General features: G+C 45.6%; 1 protein-coding gene and 1 long non-coding RNA gene across 2 annotated transcripts in view; one reads left to right on the top strand and one right to left on the bottom strand.

Moving 5' to 3' along the window:
• Positions 1-17,081, top strand: part of Ttll11 (tubulin tyrosine ligase-like family, member 11) — a 228,581-nt gene that overhangs the window by 56,446 nt on the left and 155,054 nt on the right. The window lies entirely within an intron of this gene.
• Positions 10,762-17,081, bottom strand: part of Gm35396 (predicted gene, 35396) — a 28,968-nt gene continuing 22,648 nt past the window's right edge. Inside the window, exons 3-4 of the long non-coding RNA NR_168304.1 lie at positions 12,251-12,475; positions 10,762-11,102 (exon numbers count right to left, since the gene is read on the bottom strand). This is a non-coding gene — a long non-coding RNA (predicted gene, 35396). The remainder of the gene's footprint in view (positions 11,103-12,250; positions 12,476-17,081) is intronic.

The following is a 17,081-nucleotide window of genomic DNA, read 5'->3' as shown; positions in this document are numbered from 1 at the left end:
GCTGATGATAATACTATGTTGACATGTTTGTGTTTTGGCAGTAGTATCAAGGATACATACAGCATGTTTACTCTCTTTGCAGAAGTTGGCCAACTTGTTCCTTCAAGGGTGTTTTCCGATTTTCACATCACAATCTTTGTCACACTCAGCTCAGATGTTGTGCTGTATAAGAGCCATAGATGATACATGAGTAAATGAGTGTGGCTATGAGCCAGGGAAACTTCATCACACAGCCAGGGGTAGACTCACAGCATGGTCCAAAGTCTGCCATCCCACACAGCCAACTGATGTAACCTTAGTTCTACGATTGCAAGAAAAAAAGGAAAAAATGGTTGTGCTCAAATTTTAATCAATGCCGAACCTTGAGTTCTACAGGAGGTGTAGATGTGGCTTATTTTCTTCACTGTCAGTCATGCTGGATGATGATTAAACAAAAAGGGACATATGCTGAATGGCAAAAATAATTCATATGTAAGCCTATGCTGTAGATTGACATTGGGAAGTGCTCCCGAGACACGTTAGTACATAAAGCAGGGCTTAAAGGGGGCAGAGTTAACACACACACACACACACACATATACACACATCACGCACACACATACACATCATACACACACACATACACATCATACACACACACACACACACACACACACACACACACACACACACACACACACGGCATGCTGACAATCACACAGTAGGAAAGAGTCTCACTTTCTCTCTCAACCCACCAGCTCCCCAATAATGACACAGAGACCTCTATTTATCTATGAATGCTTCGGTCTTACAGATTAGGCTGGTTCCCAACTAGCTCATATAACTTAATAACCCGTTTATACTAGTCCACATTTGCCATGTGGCACATTGCCTCGAATTCAGTGCATACATCTGACTTCCTCCACATCTGGCTGCAAATCTCGAGCCTCTCAGTTCTTCCCCCAGTTCCTTCCTCTGCCTGGATGTCCCGCCTTTCCTATCCCGCCTCAGCTATAGGCCGTCAGCTCTTTATTAAACTGATCAGAGGTAACAGAGAAGAATGTTTACAAAATACGATGCAGGTGCTGAGTAAACAGAATAACAATCTCCAAGTCCAGGCAGAGCTCAGCTCTCTGCTGGTGCAGAAATCAACATTTGAATAGTACAAAGACAACCTTTGCACAATGTACAAGGGATTAGACCAACAAACAAATATTAGAGAATTAAATTCATGAGATTATGTCAAGTTATGTATGGTTTAAAATTATTTTAGTCAGGTAGCCATCTCTAGATGACAAAGACAGCAGATCACATGCACTGAGTAAGATTTTAGCAATCTAAAGTCACAGAATGGAAGCCTGTGCTATCTTGAAATAAGATGCAGTTGTTTGATTTCTCGAGACAGGGTTTGTTTCTGTGTGTAGCTCTGGCTGTCCTGGAACTCACTCTGTAAACCAGGCTGATCTCAGAGATCCACCTTCCTCTGCCTCCTAAGGGCTCAGATTAAAGGTGTGTGCCACCATGACCTGACATAAAAGATGTAGTTTTGATACTACAGTTTGCTAGGAATCAGGCACCAGAATAGCTGTATATGTGTATGTTCACACACATATAAATGGACACATATATACATACAACATTGTTCTTATAGGTAAGTATACAGAAAATGTATACTACATATGTATACCTACATAAATGTATATATAGTATCTATGTAAGTATTTCTGTACATAGATTATATGTGTAGAGATATAAACCTATAATTTGGTATTCAGAAAATAAAGAACAATAAGTTGTGTATTTTTAATAGATATCTTCATTTGATTTTATTAAATCTTACAGCAAAAGATTAATTATAAGACTTGGTGCAGAGTCTGGTGGTAGAGCACTTAACTAGCCTATGCCAGGCCCTGAGTTGATCCCCAGTACTGAAGAAAGCACATGAATAAAAAGGTGAAACAAAAAATTTCAGGTTTTTTTGCCTGTTACTAATATTTACATTTTATCAACTGAAAAATTAAAATTATATGTTATCATGTACAGCATATGCATAACTTGAAATATGTATAAATTCTAGACCGGTGAAATAGAGTGGATTACCTCATATGTCTATCTCTTTTTTGTGGTGAGACCACTTGAAATCTACCTCTCGGGGCTAGAGAGACAACTCAGCAGTCAAGAGTGTAGACTGCTTTTACAGGGGACCAGTGCTCGGTTCCCAGCCCCCACATCAGGTGGCTCATAATTAATTGCCTATTACTCCATTTCTAGGGGACCTGATGCCTTCTTCCATCTTCAAAATTCACATACAGACACACACGTACAAATGCACAGGATGAAAAAATTACTCTCACTTTCAAAATCAACATACTATTCACTGTAGTTATGGTCTTAGTTTTCTGTTGCTAAGATAAGAAAAAAAGAAAGACAACTTACAAGGGGGGAAGATTGAGTGTGCTGCTAGTTTTATGAGAACCTGACACAAGCTAAAGCATCTGAAAGGTGGAACGGCAACCAAGAAAATGCTTGCAGAAGATTTGGCTGTAGGCAAGCCTAGAGGGTATTTTCTTAAATAGTGGTTGATGTGGGAGCTCATCCCATTGTGGGTGAGGCCGTCCCCAGGGTGGAGGTCCTGGATGCTATAAGGAAGAGCAGGCTGAGCAAGTTGTGATGAGCAGCCCCCCCTCCATGGTCTCTGCACCAGCTCCTACCTCCAGGCTCCCATCCAGTCTGAGTTCCTACCTTGGCTTTCCTCAGTGGACTGTGCTGCAGGACATGTAAGCCAAATAAACCCTTTCCTCCCCAGGCTGCTTCTGGCTGTGCCTCATCACAGCATCTGTCACCCAGGACACTGGGGTCTGGTTACAGTGGCTGAAGTACTGGTCTAGCTTTGGTTAGCTTCATTGCTGTGGGGCGGTGGTAAGGCCAGACATCTTGGCAGAAGTATGTGATGAAAGAAATTGTTCCTTCACTGTGGCCAGGAAAGGAGAGAGAGAGAGAGAGAGAGAGAGAGAGAGAGAGGGAGGGAGAGAGGCAGAGAAGGGAGAGGGGAGAGAGGGAAAGAGAGAGAGAGAGAGAGAGAGAGAGAGAGAGAGAGAGAGAGAGAGAGGAGAGAGAGAGGGAGAGAGGCAGAGAGGGGAGAGGGGAGAGAGGGGAAGAGAGAGAGAGAGAGAGAGAGAGAGAGAGAGAGAGAGAGAGAGAGAGAGAGAGGAGAGTTCCAGTGTCCCCTCAAAAGTACAACCCTAATGTCCATGCCTGATAAAGGTTTGACCATCTCCCAATAGCATTACAAGCTGTGCCAAGCCTTCAACACACAAGCCATTGTGTCTGGCCATTTAAGACCTGGAACCTATCACCATGTTGTAAAATAGACCTTCTGAATTTACTCCCCAGTCACAACCATCTATCCCTTACTACCCACCGAGCTGTCCTTTACTTAGAGACCAGCCTGTCTGTGTGCACATGAGAGCATATGGTTTTATATCCCTACACTTGGCTCATTTCACTGAATACAGTCTCCTACATACTTACCCAGATTGCTGTTGAGTGGCAGGATTTGTTTTTCTTTTTAAAGACTGAATAGTATTTCATTATGAATGTATACTACATTTCATATCCACTCATCTGTTTATAGGCACTGGAATAATTCCCTATCTAGCCTGTTATGTGCAGGGCTGCATCAAACAGGGAAATATGCAGGTAAATCTTCAATATATTAATCCATTTCCTTTTGCTATAACATAGTAAATGAACTGTAGATCGTGTTTCTAATTTTTTTGAGGAACTTTACAAATTACAATACCGCTGTTTTCCACAGCAACCATGCACAAAGGTTTCCTCTTCTCTGAAGCCCCAGTAATACTGTAATACTTGACCTCTGTTGTTTCGGCAACAGCCATTCTGACAGCTAGCGATGATAAAGACTTTAGCTTGCATTCTTTGATGGGTGGTGATCAGGAGCATTCCCCTGCATCCCTGATAATACTTTGCACATCTTCTCCTGAGAAATGTCTATGCAAATCCTTAGCCACATTACTCTATTTTCATTTTGCATTTGTGTGGGTGTCATTGTCTTTGTGCAGGTACCTACTGGATTCGAGGTCTTTCTTAACCATTACCTGGCCTTATTTTTTGAGATAGGATTTCTCACTGAACCTAAATGCCATTTCAAGTAGACTGGTTCACTAGCAGTCCCTGGGGTCATGTCTCTGCCTCCCCAGTACTTGGGGTAAGATGTGTGACATCACACCTACCTGTTATGTGGGTGCTAGGGATCCAAACTCAGATTTTCACGCTTGCACGGGCACATTTGAGTTGTGTGTGTCCCTTCTTATCCCAGACAGTGATGTCTATTGGATGTGTGGCCTGAAAATATTTCCTAAAATTCTATTGGTTGTATCTTTACCTGTTGATTATTTTCTTCAGGTTTTGTGGTTTTTTTTTTTCAACTTTGTCCCAATAGTGTACAGATAAGAAAGTTCTGGATAGTGGGCATCACTCACCTGTGTGCCATTTACTCTCCTTCTCTTGGAGGAACTTAGTCTGTGTCCATCGTCTGGCATTTTGATGAGCACAAGTTAGTCATTTAGGTGGCTGCCTCTCAGTCTAGGATTGTCTTGGTTACCTTATCACTGGATTCAGACTATGAATCATTGGCCAGAATATCACAGAAGCCACACTGTGTCTTTCCTGGGAATATCCCATCTGAAAGTGCCTCCTGTCTATGTATCTGATTATTAGGGACATTAACTTGAATCATTTGGTTAAGGTGATGTGTGCCAAGCTCCCAGTGCAAAAACTATTTCTCCATCCTAATCAGTAAACATCTTGTGGGGAGGTACTTATGGGAAGCCCTGTTGTTCTGCCAACTTCTCCTTTCTAGCTTTAGCTTTCATTAATAAGCCTTGCTTGACTCTGTTATGATGATGGTGATGATGGTGATGGTTGCAAAATGGGGATCATCTAATGCCACCAACCCTTGTTCAGTTGCCTGGTGATGTTTTGCTTCGAAGGAGAACTCGATTTTCTCACTTCCTTACTGATGTGTGTATACATGCATGTTAGTGTGCTCTTGTGGACTATTGTACATTTGGTTGTAATGTTTTAATATTATTTAATAGGAGGCTTAAATTATCCAAGATTTGGCCATAAGGATCCTGAGTACTTTTAGCAGTCCCTGCCATTCTTTGTATCACTGTGACAGTGTATCACTGTGACATAAGATGCTCTGGGTCCCTTTTGTGTTTTCCAGTCCCAGCCATATAATCAGCCAATTCTCCAATAAGTCTTAGGGGTTCTTTGGCTGCTTATTGCTACACAAGTGCTATGTCCCATCTTTTATTAACATGAACTGTGGCTGGGGCATGATGGTATGCACCTATGATCCCAGCACTGAAGGGGAGGAAGCAGAAGGAGGTAGAGTTTGAGGGCAGCCCAAGTTACACAGTGAGACTCTTATCTCAAGCAATAGAAAAGATGAGCCGTGGCATTCTCTTTGCTATCCTAGAATAACGGATAGGTAACCTGCACCCTGAGTCAACACAAACAAACAAAACACAGCCCTCTAACTGCACTCTAGACAAGTAAGGCAGCATGCTTCATAAACAAACGGTCCCGACTTCAGTGAGTTCTCAGTTATGCTATGTGACAAGATGAACCACACTCCCTGGCTGGCTCCTGACCTATAATGAGCAGGTCTGGATATAAGGTAATATTTGATTAAGCAAGTCTCTCCCTCTATTTAATATTTCTCTGTATTTGACTATATTTTCTATATTTAAAACTATTTCCATAAGGAATCGCTGGATATTGTACTCATGGCAGATCTACCATGATCCACGGCACCATTAGTAAGGTGGTGTTCCTGAAATAGTAAATAGATTTGATAAAATTTCAGGAATGAAAAAAGGAAAAATGTAATTTCCCTTCTACGTACCCAGCTCTTTGTGAGTGTGTGTGTGTGTGCCCTTTGTGAGTGTGTGTGTGTGTGTGTGTGTGTGTGTGTGTGTGTGTGTGTGTGTGTGTGTGTTACTTAATTCAAACCAGAAAACTTTCCCCTATTTCTACAGGACACAAAGGAAGGTTCTGGGCTGTCCTTATCTCATCTATAAAACAGCCTTTCACATTCATGAAGCCATGATAAGATGGCTCAATACAATGAAGTCTTTCTGGAATCCTTGGACCCTGCCCCGCCCCCAAATGGCTAGTAATATGTTCTAGTCACTGTGACAATGACAAATGCCACCAGAAACTTCTAAGACCCTTCCTAGGTGGCAGTGCCAGCTTCCTCAAGACTATAGGCTAACCAACATGTACCAGTACCTTAGAAATGCAAACGTCGTATATTGCTCAGAGGCACTACTTTTTAATACAGCCCAGAATTGTGTCTAACGCTATGCATTTGCCTGGTCCCCACTCTACTTTCTGAATTAAAATGAGTCTGGCCTGTCTCCCTGCTTGAGTGAGGAGACAGCTGAGTTTGCTGGTTTAGGTGGCCCAAACTGATGTCCAGATGTCCCAGGAAGACTTGTGGTATCATGGGATGGAGCTATCCTGCTGGCATAACCAGTTTGCCAGAAAGTGTGAAGAACCTTGGAAGCTCTAAGCAGAGTAGTTCTCAGAAGGGTCATCAGACAGAACCCTCCATTGTCCAGATGAGGAAACTGAAGCCCAGAGAGGGGAAGAGACTTGGCCAAGATGCACAGGGAATTGAAAATACTAATTAGGCTTAGAATGTGAGACATTGGCATCAAAGAAATCCCAGAGACTGGAAAGGACCCAAGAATGTGAAAGCCACTTTCCTTTCTGGGTGGGTCCCTGACAACCTGGGTAAGTGGTCAGATTCTAGCCTTTTCATACATGGACAACTAAATGCGTTTCAAGGCAATTCGCCCATCCGTGGGACAGTTCTAACTGTAAAGAAACCTGAATTGTATCCTTTGCCCTTCTCTATTCTTTCGGGTGTGATTTGGCTCTCTTGGTCCCAGAGAGCATACGTACTCTGTAGACTCTATGACAGCCCTTTACAGATTCTAAAGTGGTCTCTGTGTCTGTTGAGTGTTCTAAGCTATAGTCTCTGCATGTGCTACTGCCATTACTGAGATGAACAAACATGACATGGTTCCTTTTGAGAAACAAACATGACATAAGCAGCAACTCAGCCTCTAACCCCCATGTTCCTTAGCACTGTGGTAACACACACACACACACACACACACACACACACACCACCACCACCACCACCACCACCACCACCACCACCACCAGGCTCTGGAGCAACTTGCATTGGATCAGCCACAGCTGATATCATTGCCTTCAGCTTAGTAGAACTTAATAAGGACCCTCTCAGAGGGCTGTTGGAAGGATAGCAAGAGAGAGTTTTAATAAGAATGAGGTAGTGCCCCCCAGCACTGATGCTTAATAAATGTTAGTTTATTTCTCTCTCCTTCCCTAACTCGACATGCTTGAAGCAACCTCCTAATACTTAGCACAGAAAATGGGATAAAAATGATTCGCCTCTGTGTCCTTGTTCTCCAGCCTTTGCTTAGATAACCATGCAGTACTTCTAAAAGTACAGGACCAAAGGCTGGAAGATGTCTCCGGATAAAGTGCTCGCTAGGCGAACATGAAGTCATGCATTTGACATGTAGTGTAGGATGCATGTATAACCATGTAGTAGAATGCATTTGCAATCCCAAGGGTCCTAAGGAGAGAGGAAAGGTGAGATCAGGAGAATCCTGAGAGCTTACAGCCAGTGAACCTGGTGTATGCAGTAGGAATAGGGAGCAGTGAACAATAGGGACCCTGTTTCAAATAAGGTGAAAGGCAAGGTCCTCTGGACTCCACACACACACTATGGCACGCATACACCCACAACCATATGTATGCATACATCATACATACGTACACATATATTTAAACTACATGGGCCAAACATACACAAGGAACTCATGCTTATTTGGATTAAAGGCTAAGGAAAAAATGGAAACAGTTCCCTGATTGTGGAAATGTCACATACTTACTACCCGATCCACTAATGCCACCATCTTGCTACGTGTCATATTTTGAGATGAGAATCAATCTACTTTTATTAATCTAAAGAGATGTGAGTGCCTATTGTTCTCCAAGCACTCTATGGCCATGCAAGCCTGGGAGATGCAGAACCTGGGAAGGTCATTGTGACCCCACTTGGCAGGTGAAGACATCAACACGATGTGTAACAGACTGCCTCACTTTAACACGTGTTTCTTCTGTGTGTGGCTCACCTGGGGTACTGTATCTTGGAGGCCTGTGGTGCCTGTCCTACTGAGAGTGACACTGCTGCTCTGTCCTGTGGGCTCTAGGGGAGGCCTAAGGAAAGCAGGTTAGCCAGGGCTTGCTGCTCATCCTTGTAATCCCAGGACCCCAAGGTACGGGAGGAGGATCGGGAGTTTCAAGGTCACCAGCCTGGCTACATGGACTCCTTCTGTGTCAGTTGACAGGGATCTTGAGGACCCGAGCCTTGCGGGGTCTGAATATGGCACTGGGGTCTAGGGAACATTGCCCTCTGCCATCAAGGGAAAAATTGAGAGCTACCACACTGAGGTTAGGGTCTCCTGTGAATAAGAGTACGTAGCTGTGCACCCTTTTGCTGTTCCCCCTTGCTCTCCTTGAGTTATTGATTAGTCCATTTATATTGGGGAATAAGAGTTAGAGCATAGGTGTGGTTCTGAGCCAAGTAGCGATCCAGCTGCCCCTCTTTGTCCTCAGCTCCCTGTTACTGTGGCAATTGTGGCTTGTGAGATGCTCCCAAAAGAAAAATGCATTGAGAGGAATAGTGGGCAAGTCAGCTGTCACTCAGAAAGCTTCTTCTGTAGCTCTTCTTGGGGTCATCAAGGGTGATCCAAGGTGAAGATTCCTATCAGAGATGAGTGGGGAAGGAGAGCTTTCCTGTGAGCCCTCTACTGGCAGATTAGCCCCAATCTGGTTGTCCAGTGTCCACCTGCCACCCTTCAATGAAGAGAGACACAAAATAACATTCATCCTCTATTGCCTTTGTGCCCAGCTCAGTTTCCAGCTTTCCAGGTGATCAAAGGCACACTTGAGCAGTTTCCTTTCATGTCAGTCCCTACAGGCTTCCCTTGAACCCCACACTCACCTGTGTGGGAACCAGATGCTTGCCAGGGCATCCTGACCCCACTCTGCTGGTGGAGACCATCTGGGGAGACAGTCCCCATGCTGGGTGTCGAGACACTTGTCAGCTGGCTCAGGCACTCGCTCACACAGTCTACCCAGGCCGTCTCTGTGCAGGGTCCTGACTGTTCTGCTGTCCCTGACCACTTACTTGAGGACCTGGGACAGCCACACCCACCCACATGCCATGCCACTGAAGCTCTGGACATCCAGGAATAGGATTCCCAGCCCAGTCTACAAAGTGGTCTTGATTTTGTTATCCACAACCTCCTGACCTCTGGCTCTGTCATTCAAGGCTCCCTTGACTTCTCCAGGCCTCATTGCTCTCTCTTATAACATTACTAGGAACAGTCTCCTGCCACCTCTCAACACGCAGCATGGTGTGATATGAGGATTAAGTGAAATAACAAACGTAAGGCACATTGTAGGTGCTCAGGAGATGCTGTTCTCCATATGTATTGATGCATTTTAAAGCATAAAGCTGTGAGCAGGAACTAGTGCCACAGATTCTCAAAGCTGATGCAGCTCTGCAGAAGTATGGCTTTGGAACTCTGAACACACACCTATGTTTAGATCCTGGTTCTATGGAATGCAAAATATGTGACCTTGGAGAAATACATTTTCTTCTAAGACTCAGTTTTACAGCCAGGTATGGTGGTTCATCCTTGTAATTTATCCCAGCACTTGGAAGGCAGAGGCAGGAGGATTAGAAGTTCAAAGCTAGGCACATATGCACACACACACAGACACAGAACAGTATCTGGCTTATAAAAATGGCACTTTCATACAGTTCGCCCCTTGGTGCCTACTTTATACTGTTGTTTATAAGAACAGACCATACTGCGTGAGAACTGCTCACACTACCTGCATTGCAGTCTTCAAGATGACTTGGGAAGCTAGTGATGGATGCCACAGGAGCCATTAGGTGTATAAAGATGTAGAATGATGAGGTGTGTATGTGTGTGTGTGTGTGTGTGTGTGTGTGTGTGTGTGTGTGTGTGTGTGTGTGTGTGTGTGTGTGAAGGGAGAAGGTAGGTGACCCCAGATCTCTGGCATGGGGACGTGAGTGGGTAGTGGCGGTGTTCACTGAAAAAGCACACACAGAGGAATAGGTTTAAAGGGAAAGATGAGTTCTCTGCTCGGAGTGTATGCTGTGATGAGTCTGGGGCCCAGGACAGCACCACTCCAGACAGAGCGAGAGTCACCTGCACAGGGCAGACTTTGACTGAGGTCATGAGCGTGGTAGGATTCACCTAGGCCTGGCATTCACAGAATGTTAGTGTTGGGACACAATGTGACAGAACTGAACAAAGGAGATGCTGGGTGGCTTCAGGCATCAGCCAAGTCCTGCTCTTGTCTCATGTAAAGTTGTAGAAGGCGGGACAGACCGGCAGGAGAATCTTGGCATGTCCTCTGGAGTTAGCAGTTACCCAATGTCTCAAGAGTGTAGGAGAATCTCAGCTACAAAGCACCCAGGTAGAATTTCTCCCTCACCCGTAGGGTCAGATTTCAGCTATACACGTGGATAGCTTAGTCTTGTGACTAAGACTGCCATTTTGTCTGGCAGAGCATTGAGATAAAGGGCACCTGGGTTACAAATGTTACAAAATATGTCATTGATCAGTTTAATGTGTGGATTACTGCAGGAATATGAGAGACATGGGCATGCAGTGTTGGGCGGGACGAAGACACGAGCCAGTGATCTGAAGTGCTCTTGACTGTAATGAAGTTGTATATACTTGGAAGTGAACTAAAGATTATTTAGCCAGTTCATTAGTAGGAAATCCTCACAATTGGAAAAACGGCTTTAGCTGGAGGGGGAACTCACTCGGCAGTTGAATGGTGTGTTCAGGGTGGGTGCAGCTGTGAGGTTTTCTGTTATCTCACAGGAAACTCTGGGGCCCATGAGACCAGGATCCAGGCTGGGAGCTTGAACCCTGGAGGGAGTGGACCTAGGACAGAGTGGATCGAGGGAACATGAGTTTGACATCACTGGGACCCAGCTGAGGGTCAGTAAACAAGTTCCAGTCAATGATTGGATAGCCCAGGCGTGTACTTAGACCCTAGCCAAGGAGGTTGGGGTGTACCTCTAAAGGGAACCCAAGGAATATTGGGGAAAACCAAGGCAGGCTCTAGTTGAAATCAGAAGATTAAGTGAAATGCTAGCTAATACTGGATTAGTCTCTCACTGTTGGGAACAAGCATCACTCTTCTGTTGGACAAGGTATTGACAAGTAGAAGATAAACAGCTTGGTCAGGGTCCAGCAGTCAGTGTGGCAGGTTGAATGTCATTTCAGCCTGTCCCCCAAGGGCTCATGTGTTGGGATCTTGGTCCCAGTGTCCCAGTGCTGGGAGATGCTGGACCTGGTGGGAAGTCCTTAGATCACTCAGAGATTAAGGCAGTTCTCTGGGACCTTGTGTTCTCAAAAGACCACGTTAACACAGAGTGAGCTCCTGAGTCACTCTTTGGATTCCTGTCCATTTTGAATATGATGTCATTTGCCATGAGACCTTTACCAGAGCTGATAGGAGATACCCTTGAACCTCCCAGTCTATGAGCTAAATAAACCAGTTTTCTTCACAAACTTCCCAGCCTATAGGAACAGAAGCAGACAAATTTTCCTAGAAAGTGATTACAGAGATTTAAATCAACATCTGTCTGTCTCCAAAGCCTTATAACCTGTAGTCCTACTGTCCCCAGTGGGCACGCAGACACATAGTAAGAAATGGAAACAGCAGCTTGAGGCCCTTCACGTACTCTGAGATCACCTAGGGCCTCGGAATGACATGCTCCAGGCCACCCTGGTCAGGCTTGGTACCACTTTAAAAAAGAATGGGTAGAGAGCTCGCTAGGGCTGGAACCATGGGGAAGAGTCCCAGGAAAGCCAGCTAGGGCTCACCACAGGGCTGGTGTCCTCCATGCTCTGAGCTGCAGTATGAGGGGGCTGGTGTTGAGGAGGGCCTTGGAAAAATGGACAAACACAAAATGACTAGTTCCTTCCGATTAGATGAGGTTTATGGCCCTAGATGCGATCTCAAATGGCGTTTTGATTGCTCCCTAATGATGGATAGATTCTGCCCCACATAAAGTCGCACTCACCAAGAGTGACATCCATTAAATTGATGACAGACATTTGAGCTAAAGCGGGTGGAGAACTCTTGGCTCTAGCTTCTCTGAGCAGTTTGTGTGGTGCTGTGCCTGCTTCCCAGGTAAAACCCAAAGCATCTTCTAAAGAAAAGGCCAGCCCAGCTGGAGCACCCGTTCCACCTGCTGTCTGGACAACTGTCGGCTCCGAGTGCCTTACCAGGCCCGTTTCTTTGTTTCCTGTGGAATGGTAACGTGAAACCCACAGATTACTAGGCATAGCTCAGAAGTATTTGCTGTCACTCACCAGATGTTGCATGTTGTTCGGAATGAGACGGCTGCTCCCAAAAAACATTGAGAGCCCCCACTTCATTCTGGTAGAGAGAAATTTAGGGCAGGACTCTGAAGATTTTGTGTTTTAATTCCCTGTCTGCTGCTAGTTATATGCAGCCTTGGGCAAGTCTCTGGGCCTCTCGGTCTTGGTTTCTCTGTTTATGAAGGACATGCATGTGCACAAATACACACAGGTGCAGTGACATTTCCTTCCTGTACCTTAAAGGGCTGAGTGTGGAGAGACAGTAGATGCAGGGAAGCAGCATGGTGGGAAGCGAAAGATCCGCTTGGAGAATTGAATGCCAGGCCAGCACACCCATAAGTGGGTGTGCATGCTGGGTAGGAATTCTGCAAGTGAAGAGGGGCAGAGGGGCCAGTGGAGGCCTCAGGCAAACACACATGAAGGCAAGAAAGAGGGACAGGGCAAGGATGGAGACAGGCTGCTGGGGTGGGTGAATCAGGGCTGTCACCAAGGAGGACATCTCCCTGAAGGCTGTATCACACATGGGTGACCAGCAACAGATGCAAGGGAATACTTAGCACTATTTCTTTTAAACCAATAGTCTGTGATAAAGCTGCAGGGTGTTGTTTGGGTTTTTTGTCTTCTTCTTCTTTTTTTTTTTTTTTTCAATTTAAAAATTACAATTTAGCTTTTCTTAACTGGGATCCTTTCAGAGCCAGTTACAGTGGCAGGCGCCCTCCTTTCCACATGGTCCATGGCTCTCATTAAGTCAGAGCTGAAGGTGTCAGGACCTATCCCCACCCCCACTCTCACCCCCCTCCACGAGCTATCCTGCATCCCAGCTTAAAATCCAGGTGGCAAGAGCTGGTGGTCAGTTCAGGGTGACTCAGCGGAAGGACTCCTTCCCCCCACCCCCTGCCTTAGCTCTTTGCCCTGTTCCCTCAGTCTGTACCTGGCATAGCACCCCTCTGTGAATACTGAGGCCCTAAAACCTGCGACCTTCCGTCCCCCACCTCCTTATATCCATCTAGTTACTAGTACGTTCCTAGCAACCTAGTTCTCTGTGTCGCTACTCTGCCTCCGCGCAGCTATCGATGCCCCTGTTCCAGGCCATCAGGACTCTTGTGGCCATGACACTGTCTTTTGTCAGTCTCAGCCTCCCATGTGGCAGTCTCCAGATGAAGATCATCAGTTGCCTGCAGGTCAAGTTCTGATAGGACATGCCTCTGCGGCAGGCGTCATCACCTGCTGACTTTGCAATAAGTATGTCTTCTATAGGCATGAGAGAGTATTTGAACACTTGGTCTCCAGTTGGTGGCAGTGTTGGGGAGGTTCAGGAGGTACAGCCTTGTTGGGGGAGGTATATCTCTAGAGGTAGGTTTGGAGAGTGTAAAGAAGCCATTTCTAGTGTGTGCTCTCTGCTTCCTGTCTGTCACTCAAGATGTGAGCTGTCAGCTTGTTCTTCAGCCATCACTCTCTTCCATAAGTCGCCTTGGTCATGGCGTTTAGCACAGCAACAGAAAAGTAACAAAGACATGAAGTGACAGTAAGCACTTCCCAGCTGTTTCCTTTTTGTCCCAATATCTGGATCATCTCCTCCCCTGCTCCTGCTAAATCTCCCTTCCTCTTAGCTCCCTAACAGGACGTTGGAAGTCATCGGCCCACGAGGCCCTGGTTTCTTCTCACTGCGATGAGATGCTTGATCTAAATAACGGAAAGGAGGAGGAAGGACCTGGTGAGGTTTAGGTACACAGCTGTGTATTTTGCCTCCAGAATGTTGCTCAAGCATTTCCTCTCTGTCCTTGGACATCTGCCTCCTCCAGGACATTTTCTATCTCGCAGCTGAAGGATCTTCCTGTAATCATACACATCAATTAGTTTCTTCCTTCTCGAAAGCACAAAGTTGCCACCTTTGCAGAGTATCATCATCCTGACTCCCCAAAGGGATATTCATCAAGATTCTTTCCAATCAGGCTTGCTTCTCATACTCGGGCATGAGCTTTTCCCTTTGGACATGGATTCTAGAATCTGACTGCCTGGATTCAAACCCTGGCTTCACACCCTATTGGCTGTGTTACTTTTGGAAGGTTAATAGACATCTCTGGCCCTCTATTTTCTGGTCTATAAAATAAGATGGTTGTGAGGATTAAATGAGATGCAGTGTGCAGAACAGGGCCTGAACCATAGTGTCTTGAGTGGCTCCTATTTAGCTCGTGAGTGGGAGTCTTGTGTGACCCCCATGAGTGTGAGTCTTGTGTGATATCTTGAGTGGGAGTCTGTGTGATCATAAGTGGAAGTCTTGTATGATCTCATGAGTGGGAGTCTTGTGTAGCCTCATAAGTGTGAATCTTGTGTGATCTCCCGAGTGGGACTCTTGTGTGATATCATGAGTGGGAGTCTTGTGTGATCTCTTGAGTGGGAGTCTTGTGTGATCTCTTGAATGGGAGTCTTGTGTGACCTCATGAGTGGGAGTCTTGTGTGATCTCTTGAGTGGGAGTCTTGTGTGATCTCATGAGTGGAGGCTTATGTCTATTCCTGACATTAGTGGTCATTCTCTTGCTGTTCTCCACCATTGGCAGTCTCCTGAATGTCTTCTGTTCTCTCCTGCTTTGCCATCTACTCAAGTTGTTCTTTGCAACCACCCTCATCACCTCCCACTTTGCCTCTCAGATGGCCCGTGTTGCCCTTCTTGTTTGGCCTGGGTCACCTACATGACAGCAGCTTCAGTCTTAGCTGGCCTCAGGAATTGTTGTGTACATCAAGAGTTGGAATTTCCCTTGAGTCTCAGACCTCACAGCTGTTGGACTGGTCCCTTGTGTCCTGCCCAGTACACACTTTGTCTATCAGAGTCTTGTTTGTCCTGAAGATCCACAGCCCGTTCCCATGACACCAATGGCCTGCATTGTTAGAATGAAACGTAGGTCTTCCAATGTGACAAAACATGGCTCTAACTATCTTTGACATCTCTGGTGTCATCATAATTCAGAACTTGTCCCCATGCTTTCCCCTTGTTGCTAATAACGCTCTGTGGCTTTCTAGTCTGGCTGCTGAACTTCCTCCCTCCAGGTGCTCTGCCTTGCTTCTCACACAGGCCTTGCCTGCTTGATGCAAACTCGTCATAAATCTCCCGTGCAAATCCCTGAGCTCACAGGTCACCCTGTGTGCTGATGGTAACGCACAGCATGATCTCTCTGGTGGTTCCATGAATGTTTGTGATACAGCCTCCAATAGAGAATCCCCTGCTTAGCACTAGTTAGCTGGTTGAGCCCCAGGACCTTCTAGTAAACCCTCAATTTTATAGGTGAACATGGCAGAGCACAGAAGAAAGTCCAGTGACCTTCCATGGTCACATGACAGGCAGAAATATCCTAGCAACACTGGAGCCAAAATCCAGATTTTTCTGGTTTACACTTCTTTCAACTCAGCGAAGGCTAATTGGTGCAAACACACATAACAAAAGTTTACCAGCTTTGCCTATTTTTTCTTTTGTGTGGCAGGGAGGGTACACGTATGTTTTCACATAGATGTACGCACACGTATGTGTGTACACATGGAGACCAGAGACTGCTGTCAAGAATCTCTGAGCTAGTCCTTGGTGTTAGCTTTCCAGACTACCTGGAGTTCATCGCTTCCGCTATGCTGGCCAATCAGAGAGCTGCTGGGATCTGCCTGTCACAGTGCTGCCCACCCCACCCCGATTCTGGCATTATAGGCACATGCCACATGCCCAGCTTTTTATCTGGTTGCTGGGGCTAGAACCTAGGCCCACATGCTTGGGTGCAGGGACTCTATCAGCTTCATAATTTTTGGAGGGTAAAGTTCAGTGGTACAAATATTGCCCAATCCAACTGTAGAATTTTTAAAACCTTAAGTAACTGAAATTCTGTCCTTATTAAATTGCTAACTCTACTAACCACCCCACCCCACCCCCAACCCCAACCCCTTCTATTTCTGTATTCTTGCCACTTCAAATTCTTAAGAATTTGACTTCTTGGGGACCTTGCACAGTGGGATCCTAAAGTCCTTTTGGTTTTGTGTTTGGCTTGTTTCTCTGCACAGAGTGCTCAAGGTTTTGGTCTTATCATTCCCTTCCGTTTTCAGGCTAATAATATCCCACTTAAGTAATGTTGGAAAGCCAGGCTTTCTCAGACGCCTTTCCAGAATACCACTAGGGGGCAGTAAAGGTGCAGAAAATTTTCAATAAGCCTCCTGAGTGCCAGGCAAGCCAGCCGGCATCCCCTATGTATCTCTTTCAGCCATCCGAGTATACAGTTACAAGATAATGGATTTCACATCCGACAGCAGAGTTGGATAAACCAAAGATACCATCAGCTGTAGTTTAAGAGCCGTCTTCCTCACATTCCGGCCAACACTAAGGCATAGAACTTCATTTCAGACAGTGGCTTCAGATGCTATTTTGGCTTAATTAATTCACTTTAGTCCGGTGGTTCTCAGTGCACACGACAGAATCACATATTCAGGCTTCAGCCAGAATCGTCAGAGTTTCAGTGGAAGGTGAGGGTGAGGTTGGGCCCAGAGACAGAAGCTATA

This window comes from Mus musculus, chromosome 2 (assembly GCF_000001635.26).
Source record: "Mus musculus strain C57BL/6J chromosome 2, GRCm38.p6 C57BL/6J".
Taxonomy (NCBI): Eukaryota; Metazoa; Chordata; class Mammalia; order Rodentia; family Muridae; genus Mus; species Mus musculus.
This window is presented reverse-complemented; position numbering and strand designations above follow the sequence as displayed.